The 9,370-nt window shown below is 36.3% G+C and overlaps 1 non-coding gene across 1 annotated transcript; it reads left to right on the forward strand.

The window, feature by feature from the left end:
• The first annotated feature begins 4,286 nt into the window (after window positions 1–4,286).
• Window positions 4,287–4,394, forward strand: LOC148572122 (small nucleolar RNA R71). Its single transcript, XR_015908182.1, has one exon. It is a non-coding gene; the product is annotated as a small nucleolar RNA R71 (small nucleolar RNA).
• The last annotated feature ends 4,976 nt before the right edge of the window (window positions 4,395–9,370 follow it).

Raw genomic sequence — 9,370 nt, forward strand, 5'->3', positions numbered from 1 at the left:
GTTAAAATCAAGGTGGTCTGGACCATTCCTTGTCACCAAGGTCTCCAACTATGGACAAGTAGAAATCATGGAAGAAAAGTCGCAACGAACCTTCATTGTTAACGGTCAAAGACTCAAACATTACTTGGGAGATGTGGAGGAGAAGGACAAAGTTAAATATCACCTCAACTGAGGAAGCTGACCGTCAAGCTAATGACGTTAAACAAGCGCTTGTTGGGAGGCAACCCAACCTGAGGTAATACCTTTTTGCTGTTTCTTTTATTTGTTTCAATAAAAGGGGTAAAGTAGTTTCTGTGCATTGCAAAGAATTAAGTTTGGTGTTTCACACCAAACAATGAATTCATGGATCCATAAGTCAAAGGGGAATGTGTGACTCTAAGTTTGGTGTTCCACCATAAAGACCAACTGAACACAACAACCTTTGAATTATGTGAAAGGAACAACTATTCTAAGCAGTCACAGAAATGCTTAAAACCCTTAGTAGCAACATCATTCCAAGATAACTCAAGGATTCAAAGAACACAGAGAAGTAAGTGGGAGACTAAGTTTGGTGTTCACACACCAACTTAAGAATCCGATACTTACCCACACATAGTTGAGCTAACCACTTAAGTGCTTGAGGAGCAAGCAACTTCATTACTCTTTGCAGGAAAGGAAACAAGAACCTTAAAGCATGAAGCAACATTTAGGAAGAAGAAGGAGAAATCAAAGTGTTTCCTGACAACAAAGAGAAAACAAGGAATTTCACAAGGTGGTATTATTCCTTGATAATTCTTTAAAAAGGTTAAACAAAAGCATGCGTGTTCTGGTTTAAACTGTAAATGTTGACTCTTTCTGGAATGTGTAGTTTTTTTTTGTTAATTGCTTTGAATAAAGTGAATGCTTAGATGTTTGGATATAACTTCACCTTCTTAAACAATTGCCTGCCATGCTTGTTCTGTTTCCAAAAATAAAAGAAAAGTTTGAACAAAAGTAACTTGGCTAAATTAGTAACAAATCAAGTAGAATTAAGTGGTGGTATGCATGCTTGATTGTTTAGTCACATCACTAAAATTAGAGTGTAGAATTATCATTTTTTATGTAGAAGTAAAAATTGTCTATGGATCTTGATGAATAAATGTCTTTGGCCATGAAAAAGAAAGAAAAAGGAAAAGAAAAAGCCACGGAAAAAGGCAACCAAAAAGCAAAAAAAATTGAGAAAATAAGCTAGGCACCAATGGTTTGAACTTCTGAGACAAATGCCTGTGGTGTTTATGTATTAAGGATATGCTTGGATGAATAGGTTCTGAGGAGTGTTTCAACACTTGGTAACTTGGGTTAACTAACCCGGGATTATCAACCAAAAGTCCATTATCAAGAGCAACCTAAATACAAAATATTTAGTCACACAAAGAGGTGCTGGGCACCAATGTCTCAAGAAGGAATGTGAACTAAAATGCCTAAAGTGGATATGTGTAGTGCACTGATAAGAAAAAGAAAAGGCCAAAGGCTTGTGCAACACATGACACTAAGCAAACAAGGAGCAAAAGAAGCTCTAAGAAAAAGAAAAGAAAAACAAAAGAAAAGTGCCAAAGACATAAGAATAACAGGAGGCCATAGCAATTTTTGATGGATGCAATGAAAAAGTGATAATCCTACCTGATAAGTATGAAAAAGTGATGCTACAACTTTCTGCATAAAACCCTTCTGATGAACTTCAAATGCTTGCTAATATAGCCAATTTAATTACTCTCTGTTCATACTTTCTTCTCAAATAACTCAGGACTTGCTTAGGGACAAGCAAGTATTAAGTTTGGTGTTGTGATGCCAAGGCATCATAGGCTAGTTTCACTAGCATTTTTCTGTTAGTTTTAGTTGTTTTATGCATTTTCTTGAGCTTAAAGTAACCAAAAATGGTTAAATGAAGAACAAAGTAATGAACCATCCAAACAATATGATTTTGATGCAAATTCCATGAGTTTTAGTTGTATTACTTAAATGCTATGAATGAAAGATTTCTCATGAAATTTTGCAAGACTTTGATGCAATTGTTTGGATGATTTCAGGGAAGAAGAGGCTAAGCAAGGAAGCAACAAAATCAATAAAGGAAGCTTGAATATCACATGTGGAGTTTAAGTTCCAGTTTAAGCCTAAACTGGAGCTTAAACGCCAAAATCATGAAGGATAAGAAATGCTGGGATTGAAGTTTAACCTCCAGTTTGACCTCAAACTGGAGGTTAAACGCCAGAATGAAAAGCCTCACTTAAGGAGCATTCCACGTTTAACCTCCAGTTTGACCTCAAACTGGAGGTTAAACGCCAGAATGAGTATGCCACCCAGGGAGGAGTTCCACGTTTAACCTCCAGTTTGACCTCAAACTGGAGGTTAAACGCCAGAACCAGGAAGAGTACCAGGGGCCATTCCACGTTTAAGCTCCAGTTTGACTCAAACTGGAGCTTAAACGTGTTCGATAGTTTTTTCACTCCAGGGTTGCTCTCTCCATCTCCACGTTTAACCTCCAGTTTGACCCCAAACTGGAGGTTAAACGTGTTCGACACCTCCAGGGCCACCATTCCAAGCTTCCACGTTTAACCTCCAGTTTGACCTCAAACTGGAGGTTAAACGTGTTCGACCTCCAGTATGCCTCCACCCCTTTCCACGTTTAACCTCCAGTTTGACCTCAAACTGGAGGTTAAACGTGTTCGATCCCCAGGGCTACCCTCTTCCATTTCCACGTTTAAGCTTCAGTTTAACCTTAACTGAAGCTTAAACGTGCTTCTACAAATGGCCTCACTGGAAGTGTCTGGCGTTTAAGTTGCAGTTTAAGCTTAAACTACAACTTAAACGCCACTCTTGAAAAGGGTTTCTGGGCCAAAAACATTGTGATTTAAGTTAGTCTTTGAGCACAATTATTAACTTAAACTTACTTTGGTATGAAACCCAATTGAATATCATGGTTTATGGGATTGGGCCTGAAGGATTGATGAGTTTGAAATCTCAATTTATTGAGTCATGTGTCATTATTTGATTATCACTAAGTTGGCTCAATAAATGTTACAGGATCTGGATCAACAACCTCATCAAGATTATGGATCATAAACCCAAGGCAAAAGGAAAGCAAGGAGAGGCCTCAAAGCCCAAGAAGCACAACTGAAGCTCAATATAGAAAGTGTATAAATAGGATAGAAGTTAAGTTAGAGGGGACTTTTACTTTCACTTTTAGCTAGTTTCTTTTTCTTTGTAATTGAATTCAGAGCTATGATTCACTAAACCCCCTTTCATTGGGTTAGGGAGCTCTATTGTAATTCAATGAATCAATAATAGTTTATCTTCTTCTTCAATCTTTTCTCTTGAATTTTGTTAGAAAGCTTCTCGATCTAATTCCATTGAGTAGTTGTCTTGGGAAAGAGACTACTCATACTTGGAATCCTTCGGAGCCTTGGGAAAGGAATGAAGGATTCATGCTAGAGAAGCTTTCTCACAGTGGATTGGATTGGGGTTTGGATGGATATTGTGACATGTAATCCTACCAAATTGTGGTTCATGAAATTGTGTGGTATAATCAGTGATCAAGCCTCATCTCTTCTTATGAACATTTAAACCAAGGGATTGGGAATTTGTTTGTTTTTAGAGAGCATTGGTGAGCCAAGGAATTGGGATCCAATCATATAAGATTGCCAAGCAAATTTCAATGAATGCATTGGTTGAGGAAGAGATTTACATGTTTGATTCGGAGATTGCAATATCTCCTAAACCCAATGAATTCCCCATTTCTGATTTCCACTTTCTCTTTACATTCTGCAATTCAATTCTTGCAATCATCCCCATCCCCTTTTAATTTCAGCAATTTACATTCTGCTCTTTAATTCATGCAATTTAAGATTCAGCCATTTAATTTTCTTGTCATTTACTTTTCCCGCCAATTTTACATTCCGCAATTCTCATCTCAAATCTTGATTCTGCTCAACTAGAACACACTTCTAATCCGAATTGCTCACTCAACCAATCCTTGTGGGATTCGACCTCACTCTATTGTGAGTTTTTACTTGACGACGATAACCGGTGCACTTGCCGGAAGGAATTTTGCTGATCGTGCAATTTCCTAAATCGTAGCATAACACGTTTATGCGCATCAGATTCCTTTCAGAAGTGTACATGAACTGGTTATTAGCAACCATGTCAATGAGTTCTTGAGCTTTTGCAGGCGTTTTCTTTAGGTGAATGGATCCACCTGCAGAAGTGTCCAGTGACATCTTTGATAGCTCAGATAAACCATCATAGAATATATCCAGGATGGTCCATTCTGAAAGCATGTCAGAAGGACACTTTTTGGTCAACTGTTTGTATCTTTCCCAAGCTTCATAGAGGGATTCACCTTCTTTCTGTCTGAAGGTTTGAACATCAGCTCTAAGCTTGCTCAGCTTTTGAGGAGGAAAGTACTTGGCTAAGAAAGCCGTGACCAGCTTATCCCAAGAGTTCAGGCTGTCTTTGGGTTGAGAATCCAACCATAATCTAGCTCTGTCTCTTACAGCAAAAGGGAAAAGCATGAGCCTGTAGACTTCAGGATCTACTCCATTAGTCTTAACAGTATCACATATCTGCAAGAATTCAGTTAAGAACTGAAAAGGATCTTCAGATGGAAGTCCATGAAACTTGCAGTTCTGCTGCATCAGAGAAACTAATTGAGGTTTCAGCTCAAAGTTGTTTGCTCCAATGGCAGGAATGGAGATGCTTCTTCCATGTAAATTGGAATTAGGTGCAGTAAAGTCACCAAGCATCTTCCTTACATTATTATTATTTTCGGCTTCCATTTCCTTTTCCTGTTCGAAAATTTCTGAAAGGTTATCTCTGGATTGTTGTATTTTAGCTTCTCTTAATTTTCTCTTCAGAGTCCTTTCAGGTTTTGGATCTGCTTCCACAAGAATGTTCTTATCCTTGCTCCTGCTCATATGACAAAAAAGAAGGCACAGAAAAATAATAATAATAATGGAGATCCTTTATACCACAGTATAGGGATTCCTGTGTGAGTGGAAGAAGAGGGGGAGACAAAGAATGTAATATAATGGAAGAAACACAACTGTGAGGATGGAAGAGAGGTGAAATGAGATGTTAGGATATGAATGAATAAATAGAATGAGATGGGGGAGGGATAATTTTCGAAAATTTATTTTGAAAAAGAGTTAGTGATTTTCGAAAATGGTTTTTGAAAAATGTTAGTAATTTTCGAAAATTTTTGAAATCAAAAATAAAAATAATTAGTTAATTAAAAAGAAATTTTTGAAAAAGAGGGGAGATATTTTTGAAAATTAGAGAGAGAGAGAGTTAGTTAGGTAGTTTTGAAAAAGTTAAGAAACAAACAAAAAGTTAGTTAGTTAGTTGAAACAATTTTTGAAAAGATAAGAAGTTAGGAAGTTAGAAAAGATATTTTGAAAAGATATTTTTGAAAAAGATAAGTAGATATTTTTGAAAAGATATGATAGAAATTAGTTTTGAAAAAGAGTTGATTTTTAAAATCACAATTAATGACTTGATTCACAAGAAATCATAAGATATGATTCTAGAACTTAAAGTTTGAATCTTTCTTAACACGCAAGTAACAAACTTAAAATTTTTGAATCAAAACATTAATTGATTATGGTATTTTCGAAAATTTGATATAAAAATGAGAGAAAGATTTTTGAAAATTATTTTTGGAATTTTCGAAAATAACCAAGAATTTTGAAAAAGATTTGATTTTTGAAAAAGATTTTGAAAAAGATAAGATTTTCAAATTGAAAATTTGATTTGACTCATGAGAAATAATTTGATTTTTAAAAATTTTTGAAAAAGTGAACTCAAATTTTCGAATTTGATGAGAGAAAAAGGGAAAGATATTTTTTTTTGATTTTTGAATTTTTATGATGCAAGAGAAAAACAACAAAAAGATGCAATGCATGAAATTTTTAGATCAAAACATGTGATGCATGCAAGAATGCTATGAATGTCAAGATGAACACCAAGAACACTATGAATGTCAAGATGAACATCAAGAACATATTTTTGAAAAAAATTTTTAATGCAAAGAAAACATGCAAGACACCAAACTTAGAATTCTTTAATGCTTAGGCACTAAGAATTCAAGAATGCATATGATAAACATGAAAAGACACAAAACAAAAAATCATCAAGATCAAATAAGAAGACTTACCAAGAACAACTTGAAGATCATGAAGAACACTATGAATGCATGAAATTTTCGAAAAATGCAAGATGCACATGCAATTGACACCAAACTTATGATATGACTCAAGACTCAAACAAGAAACACAAAAATATTTTTGATTTTTATGATTTTCTAATTTTTTTTTGAATTTTCGAAAATTAATTGAAAAAGGAAAATAAGGATTCCAAAATTTTTAATATGAATTCCAGGAATCTTGCATTCTTAGTCTAAAGCTTCAGTCCAGGAATTAGACATGGCTCACTAGCCAGCCAAGCTTTCAATGAAAGCTCCGGTCCAAAACACTAGACATGGCCAATGGCCAGCCAAGCTTCAGCATGTAATTTAGATATGACATGCCTGACATACTCATTCCCAAAGGAATAGACATGGCTTTACAGCCAGCCAGGCTTCACATGCTTCATGAAACACTAGAATTCATTCTTAAAAATTTTGAATCAAATTTTTGAAAACATTTTTATTATTTTTTTTTTCTCGAAAACAGATGAGAGATTTTTGAAAATATTTTTGAAAAGAAAACAAAAAGAAAATTACCTAATCTGAGCAACAAGATGAACCGTCAGTTGTCCAAACTCAAACAATCCCCGGCAACGGCGCCAAAAACTTGGTGCACGAAATTGTGATGTCCAGGCTCGAACAATCCCTGGTAATGGCTCCAAAGCTTGGTGCTCTGATCTTAATTCATAATTGTCACAACTTCGATACAACTAACCAGCAAGTGCACTGGGTCGTCCAAGTAATACCTTACGTGAGTAAGGGTCGAATCCCACGGAGATTGTTGGTATGAAGCAAGTTATGGTCACCTTGCAAATCTCAGTCAGGCAGATATAAAGTGATAATGGTGTTTTCGAATATTAAATAATAGAATAGGGATAGAGATACTTATGTAATTCATTGGTAGGAATTTCAGATAAGCGAATGGAGATGCTTTTCGTTCCTCTGAACCTCTGCTTTCCTGCTATCTTCATCCAATCAGTCTTACTCCTTTCCATGGCTGGCTGTATGTAAGGGCATCACCGTTGTCAGTGGCTACATCCCCTCCTCTCAGTGAATAATATGCTCACGCACCCTGTCACGGCACGGCTATTCATCTGTCGGTTCCCAATCATGCTGGAATAGGATTCACCCTCCTTTTGCGTCTGTCACTAACGCCCAGCACTCGCGAGTTTGAAGGTCGTCACAGTCATTCAATCATTGAATCCTACTCAGAATACCACAGACAAGGTTTAGACCTTCCGGATTCTCTTGAATGCCGCCATTATTCTAGCTTACGCCACGAAGATTCTGGTTAGGAGATCTAAGAGATACTCATTCTAGCTTAATTCATGTAGAACAGAAGTGTTTGTCAGGCACCCGTTCATAAGGGGGAAGGATGATGAGCGTCACACATAATCATCACCTTCATCACGTTCTTGGGTGCGAATGGATATATTAGAAGCAAAATAAGATGAATTGAATAGAAAACAGTAGTACTTTGCATTAATCTTTGAGGAACAGCAGAGCTCCACACCTTAATCTATGAACTGTAGAAACTCTACCATTGAAAATACATAAGTGAAAGTCCAGGCATGGCCTAGATGGCCAGCCCCCTAAACGAGATCAATAGTCTCCTAAGATGAACAATGGAATAAAACTGAGACCAAAGATCGTCAAAAAGACTAGTAAGAGGTCTTATTTATAATAAACTAGCTACTAGGGTTTACATGAGTAAGTAATTAATGCATAAATCCACTCTCTGGGCCCACTTGGTGTGTGTTTGGGCTGAGCCTGAATGTTGCACGTGCAGAGGCCATTTGTGGAGTTGAACGCCAGTTTCTGTGCCAGTTTGGGCGTTCAACTCTGGTTTTGGATCCTTTTCTAGCGCTGGACGCCAGATTTGGGCAGAAGGCTGGCGTTGAACGCCAGTTTACGTCATCAATTCTTGGCCAAAGTATGGACTATTATATATTTCTGGAAAGCCCTGGATGTCTACTTTCCAACGCAATTGGAAGCGCGCCATTTCGAGTTCTGTAGCTCCAGAAAATCCACTTTGAGTGCAGGGAGGTCAGAATCCAACAGCATCAGCAGTCCTTTTTCAACCTCTGAATCTGATTTCTGCTCAAGTCCCTCAATTTCAGCCAGAAAATACCTGAAATCACAGAAAAACACACAAACTCATAGTAAAGTCTAGAAATGTGAATTTAACATAAAAACTAATGAAAACATCCCTAAAAGTAACTAGATCCTACTAAAAACATACTAAAAACAATGTCAAAAAGCGTATAAATTATCCGCTCATCATATACCCAACCCAAAATGTCCTGGTAGCTAACTATTGGACAGTCCCTCTGTACATGCATCCCCAAGCTAAAAAATATCCATGGAAAAAATTCCAAACTTAATTTATCCATGGGTGAGACAACCCAAGCTCAAATTCATATATATGTATGTCCATGGGGGAACCCGGGGAGTTAAAGTGTCCGGTCACATCTTGTGACAGAGGGTCAACAATTAGTATCAAATATAAAATCCACATAATAATATATTTTTGTTTAAAATAATACTTCAATCAAATCTTCAATTTTTATAGAAATTTTGGCAGCATATCCTCAAACTCAAACTTCTGCCACCCTTCAAGGGTCCCAACCACCAAACCAAACACCTTTTGTCATTTAAATCATTTCTAGTATCAAATCATTTTAAAATCAAACCAATTCTAATATTAAATCTTTTCCCAAAACCAACCAAATCCAATAGCAAATCGTTTACAAAATTAAACCACACATCTCTCAACCAATCCATTCAATTTAATTTCACTAGCCCACCATCAATCCTCAACACATCAACAATCATCATTATTTTATACTCATCAAAGTCATAATCCAACATATACGAATTCATTCATCCTTTATACACACATTATATACCATATACACAATCCATCAATAATTTATTCAATTCATCTTAAGGTCTTCTAGCCTAAGTTTTCACGTGATATTAAATATTAACTACGAAAAACTAAAACTATACTTTGGCCGATTCCTCTCTAAACTCAAAACACCTAAAAAATGCACTCTTCCACTAGCTCCAAGTCCCCAATTACCAATTTCGCAAGCTTAATCACCCAAATTTCGTTCTAAACTGCCCAATAATTGAACTCCAAATCAATAAGAATACAATCTAACTCACACA

The sequence above is a fragment of the Arachis ipaensis genome, chromosome B3 (assembly GCF_059453495.1).
Source record: "Arachis ipaensis isolate K30076 ecotype BB chromosome B3, ASM5945349v1, whole genome shotgun sequence".
Taxonomy (NCBI): Eukaryota; Viridiplantae; Streptophyta; class Magnoliopsida; order Fabales; family Fabaceae; genus Arachis; species Arachis ipaensis.